Raw genomic sequence first — 6000 nt, 5'->3', positions numbered from 1 at the left:
TGTAGACCACAACCTTCTGCTACCTAAAACTTGTAACTGGTTGGCGAGTTGTCGTAGGAGAAGAAATTCCTCAACCCGGTGAAGGAGAAGTAGTAGTATTCATCAATCACCTTTTCACAGCCCCCCCCCCCCCCGGCACTAATTCTCCGGGATGTCTTGAACTTTTTCGATTTTCACCCTCAAGGCTTAGCTCCTAGTTCCATATCCAATCTATGTCAATTCCAAGTGTTCTATGAAGTGTACTTGCAAATGGAATATCTCTTTAGAGAATACTTCTATCTCAACCGACAAACAGAATGTGTTGATGCTCTTAGTCTAGAACTTGGTTGAATCACCATTCAAAGGTGTAGAGAATGTGCATTTCCTGCAGCTACCTTGCCAAGCCACCCCAAAGGATGAGTCAAAACTTGGTTCTCTTACCGAAACACGGCCCTAGCAAATGGAAATCCTTTGCCGGGTTGTCAACCTCATCTTCTCCCTATGACCTTTGAACTTACAGGTTGGGCTTCACCAGAAGAACGTGCTCAACTCGCCCCCATATACCCAAAAGTGAGGGCATTACTCGCCAACAGATTGAGTGGGGTTGATCTAATCTGATGCTGGGTGTCTTGGAGGATTTTGCCATTGGGCTGTGGTGACTTAATGTGTAAATATTCTGGTGATTTAAATGACGCCCAAAGCTATAGCAATGAAACTTTGGAACCCGATGATGTCAACTGGATTGTAAAGAAGCTGCTCAGAGAAAAAGCAAGAAGTTTGTAATAAAACTGGACTGAGACCCTTCTATGCTCTTAACCCGGTTACTCCGGTAAAAGTCTTTGACAACTGTTTATCTTATTTCCAGAAGTCTTTTACTCCCAAGCTTACTTTATGTTCTTATTGATGACTTTGTGGGAAATATCTCCCTTCCGGAACAAGAAAAGGAAAGTTCAAGCAACTAAGCCAAAACCCACCCCTAGCAAGAAGAAAAACAAGGCGGTTGCAGAAGACCCGCCAGCTAGGGGCGAGTCACCAACCACTGACATACCATCAGAGGTAAAAACATGTCTCCTTTATCTTTGTCTTATACTTGCTGATGCCTCTAATCTCCAGGGCGATGCTGAATCAAGCTGGGCTGAAGATGTTGAGGTAATTATCGTTTCCTTTGGCTCATAATCCTGGTCTCCAAGGAAAACAAGGTGGTCATTCAGAAAGTAAATTTTTCTCACGCGGATGCTTACTTGGATCCCAATTTTATTTTGAAGAAAACTCAGCATGAAACAAGGCGCCATACTCAGAGCAGCTCTGGTGGTCTAGTTATCGGCCTACCTGACAATTCATACGCTCGTAAACAACAGAATGAGGTGCATCATTGTCCAACTTCTTCTCTTCCAAAAGCTAGCCTTATCCGGCAACCTCTTACACCTTCTAATTCAAATTATCAGGAGTCGTCGCAATCCTCACGCAACTCAACTGCTACAAAGCTGCCACCCCTTGTTATCAATCATGGGTAAGTATCTTCTTTGTATAATATATTGCTTATCCATACCCGGCTTTACACATGCTTCATTTTTTTGTCTTGTTTGTAGGGCCAAGTCTAAGAAAATGAAGATTGGCGATTCATCCACGAACCGTGAAATCCTTGAGATGGAAGACCCGCGTTTGGTGACTCCTGAAGTTCATATTGAACATCCTGAAAACCAACCAGATGACCGAGAAGACCCATCCCAGCATACTGAGCCGACAAGCCCTAAAGCCATAGATGCTAAAGCTAACCTGAAAGATGGACTTAATCTGCCTAGTCCTCGTGTCGCAACTAAAGATGTTCCTTCTCCTGGGAGGAACGAAGATAACATTACCATCACTGGACGGGTTACATATTTCCAAAAGACTCCAGTGTGTTGACCAAACTTGCTCCCAAAAATGAGACGGCATTGCTTGATAAAGGGAAAGGCAAACTTGAGCTTCCCAATTATGAAGACTACAGTGCTGAGGAATTGCACGCCGGTTATCTAAGCCGCCTCACTACAATCCGGGACATGGAAGCCAGTTGGTTAGCATGATGAACAAAAAATATGAGATATATTCAACTTTTACTTCGTCTTGTATATGTCCATGTAGCCCCTAAGGGCCGACCCATCTCCATGAGGTGAGTCGGGTCTTATAAATATAAGACTTATGCAAAATCAACCTATATCCCCCAAGGGTCGGCTCATCTCCATGAGGTGAGTTGGGTCTTGTAAATATAAAAATTTTGCAAAATCAACCTGTAGCCCCCAAGGGTCGGCTCATTTCCATGAGGTGAGTCGGGTCTTGTAAATATAAAACTTCTGCAAAATCAACCCGTAGCCCCTAAGGACCGGCTCATCTCCATGAGGTGAGTCGGGTAAATTCACCAGAATTTTTTGAAGAGCTAATCTGTAGCCCCCAAGGGCCGGCTCATTTTCATGAAATGAGCCGGGCCTTTTCACCGGAGTACTTTTTGAAGAGCTAGTGTGTAGCCCCCAAGGGCCGGCTCATTTTTATGAAGTGAGTCGGGTCTTTCTGCACCATATGGATAAAAACTAATATGCATTAGCCTCCAAGTGCAAGTATATTGCTTACAATCTGCTTGGGACCTTCACAACTTATACTTGTCATAGCCCCCCAAGTAATAATCGGCACCAAGCTGCCGACTTAAAATGATACTGAACATTGAATCACTCATTATGCATGAGGGTGTAAGAGCTGCCGAGTCATATGTGACCGGCTTGAAAGAAGAACTTGAGATGGAACGAGCAGCCCGAACCAAGGCTGAATTGAACGAGCAATCTTCGCTGGCAAAATGGAAAAGGTCAAGGTAAACTTTGAAGCAGCAAAAACTGAAAGTAACGGCTTGATCAAGCGCGCCGAAGACGCTGACAACCAGTTGAAGCCAATTTCCAAAGAACTGAGTCAGCTAAAGTAGCATATCGCTCACATGACCCAATCCATCTTTGGTAAGTTCTTTTATGAACTCGTGATAACTTGCTCATATCATCTTGCATGAATCTATACCCTCCTGGCGGCTCACACATTCAAAGCCTCCTGCACAAATCAAGTGATCAGATAGATATTAGTCAAATCTAAGCCGTCAGTACGGTGTATAGAAGATACTTGGGGGCTAATATACTTGACACTTGGGGGCTAATGCATATCAGTTTTTACACCTTATATGTTGCGTGAAAGACCCGGGACATCTTTGAGAAGATGAATCGTCCCTTGGGGGCTACAAGTCCTGAACTTTTTCAAAGTGGAAGGACATTCTTGCTTTGGCAAAATAAAAGACCCGGCTCATTATTTTCATAATGACCCGGCCCTTGGGAGCTACAGGTTACAATATTACAACTAAGCATGATCAAGACCCGACTCATCTTTAAGAAGATGACCCGGCCCTTGGGGCTACCGGTCGCTTCACTTTTATTTCAGTTTCATCAAGACCCGATTCATCTTCAAGAAGATGACCTGGCCCTTGGGGGCTACCAGTGGCTTCAATTCTATTTCAGTTTCATCAAGACCCGACTCATCTTCAAGAAGATGACCCGGACCTTGGAGGCTGCGTAAGGGTACATGTAATACAAGATTAAGTTGAGCATACCTCCAGTGGCGAAGGCAGAAATAAATATTAGGTGTGGCAATATTTATGAAAGAGAAAATCATCTATAATGGAACTATGCAAAAGCTCAGAAAAGTACCAGATATATATTAATTAGAGTTCTGCAAATACAACCACAAAAATCCAAAATTGAAGTATTGGCACTCAAAATCACCGGAAGTTCGAAACGGGGAAGCTATTGCAACTCGCAGCCGGCCGGTTGGATCATTGTTGTACATTTGTGTTTTAGTTCGGTGTAGGTAAGTTGCACGCACTTTACATCAAGCCCGTCAGGAAGACACCCAACACACACGCAATATTGTATAAATACAAAGTACTTGTAGGCTACTATACATAATACATCAGCTCCACAAGCATGCAACACGTAGGCGCATTAGTATATGAGTCATATCCTCAACCCATCAGGGTTCAAATCCTGATGCTCGTATTATTTTTGAATTTATTTCTATATTTCCGGCTATGCACATTCAGTGGGCGGAGACGTTTTCGTCGACGACAACATGTCTACAGTGGCTCCATAAATCTCAAGATGATATGCCAGTTCAATCTCTGAGAGGTGTCCATAGGGATAAGATGTACGTGGGTGCATTTATATATGTAGGAATGTGTGTATGCACACGCATATAAACATTTGTGTCTATATTGTGTTTAAGAAAAAAATAATATGCCAAGTACTTGCGGCAGATTTAGGTGTGGCAGACGCCAAGGCTTGCCATATAGCTGGCTCCGCCACTGCATACCTCATATATTCTCTTCATCATGCCAACTAGGTTGTCTTCCATATCCCGGCTGGTGGAGAGGCGGCTTAGATATCCAGAATGCAGTTCTTTGAAGCTAAGTTCTTCGATATTGGGAAGCTCAAGCTTAGCTTTCCCTTTTTCCGGTTCACGCACCGCATCCTTAGTGGTGTGTTTGGCCAACACAGTGAATACATGTGTTGTATAACCCGTCCGAGTATAACAACCCTCTCTTCATGAGCAGTGTCTTCGGCCATTTTCAAAGAACTGGGCGGGTAAGGATTGGCCTCTAGGCTTTTTTCCATGGCTACAACATCAGTACTTGTCGGCTCAGCGTGAATATCAACAGGGTCATAACACATGTCTTGATGAGCTTCAGGGATATCAATGAGCGTATCAACAAAGTCAATATGAGTTTCAAGAATAACAAGTTCCTGACATTTCTCTCCGGCACACCAGGAATAGTTGATGACCCACCAGTTTTATTCTTCTTAGCTTGGGCCCTATAAAGCAAGGTTAAGCTATATGCAAAGATTAAAAGTACTCAACAGTGTTGAATGCACAAACAGAAATTACCCTGGATTGACAATGAGTGGTGGCAGCTTTGAAATAGTTGAGTCTCCTGATGAAGGTGGTGGCTCCTGATAGATTGAATGAAAAGATTTGAGAAGGTATCAAAAGAGGCCGGCTTTTGGGAAAGAAAGAGTTAGATTGAGAGGTACCTCATTCCGACGTTTACGAGTGGCAGACCTTTCAGGAAAGCCTGACACAAGATCACCCGAAGCACCGCGAGTCTGGTGTCTTGGTGTATAAAGATTCTTATTCAAAAGGAAATCATGATCCAAATAAGCATACGGGTGAGACATAGGTATTTTCTTAATGACTCCCCTTGGTGGTCTTGGAAATGAGTTTTCTGAGTCAGAAGAGATAGAGATTACCTCAAAACCTCCGTCCTGGTTAGCTTCTTCATCATCCTACGGCTGAAGGAGTGTCAGCAAGTTTAATTGAAAGATAGTTCTAAAGTAACGGTTTTACCTCAGATTGGTCGTCAATGGTTTGTGACTCGCCCATAGCCGATGACTCCTCAATAGATGCCTTCTTCTTCTTTTTGTTGGGGCGGCTTTGGTCTTCTTGGAAGTAACTTTCTATTGTTTTCGTCTCTAAAATGTCAAATGTGCGTGCAAAAATATTGACCAAGAAAGGCAAGTTGTGAACAACGAAGAAAAATTACAAGGAGAGTAAGGGATTTTAAAGATTGTTACCTCAGGAGCCGGATTTTGAGTATAGAACGGCTTTAGGCCAATCTTACAGCAAGCTTCTTTCGGTTCACCCAGCAACATCTTCATGATTTTATTGACATCGCTTGAGTCGAGGGTGATGTTGTTGAAGCGTTGCGCGTTATTCAAGTCGCCATCATATTCGCACATTAAGGCGTCGCAGTGACTCACGGGCATGATTTGCCAGTCCACCCAACACCGGGTCAAATCAATTTCGGTTAAGCCATTGGCTGTCAGAGCTCTGAGTTTAGACCATATGAAGGCGAGTTGGGCACGCTCTTCAGGAGCTGGTGGGCTGGGTAATTCAAAATCCATTGGAAGGTGGTGTTCTCTGAAACCCGGCAGAGGATTTTCATTCGCTAGGGTTGTGTTC

The sequence above is a fragment of the Hordeum vulgare genome, chromosome 2H (genome assembly GCF_904849725.1).
Source record: "Hordeum vulgare subsp. vulgare chromosome 2H, MorexV3_pseudomolecules_assembly, whole genome shotgun sequence".
NCBI classification, from domain to species: domain Eukaryota; kingdom Viridiplantae; phylum Streptophyta; class Magnoliopsida; order Poales; family Poaceae; genus Hordeum; species Hordeum vulgare.
The sequence above is the reverse complement of the archived record's forward strand: the minus strand, read 5'-3'. Positions refer to the sequence as shown.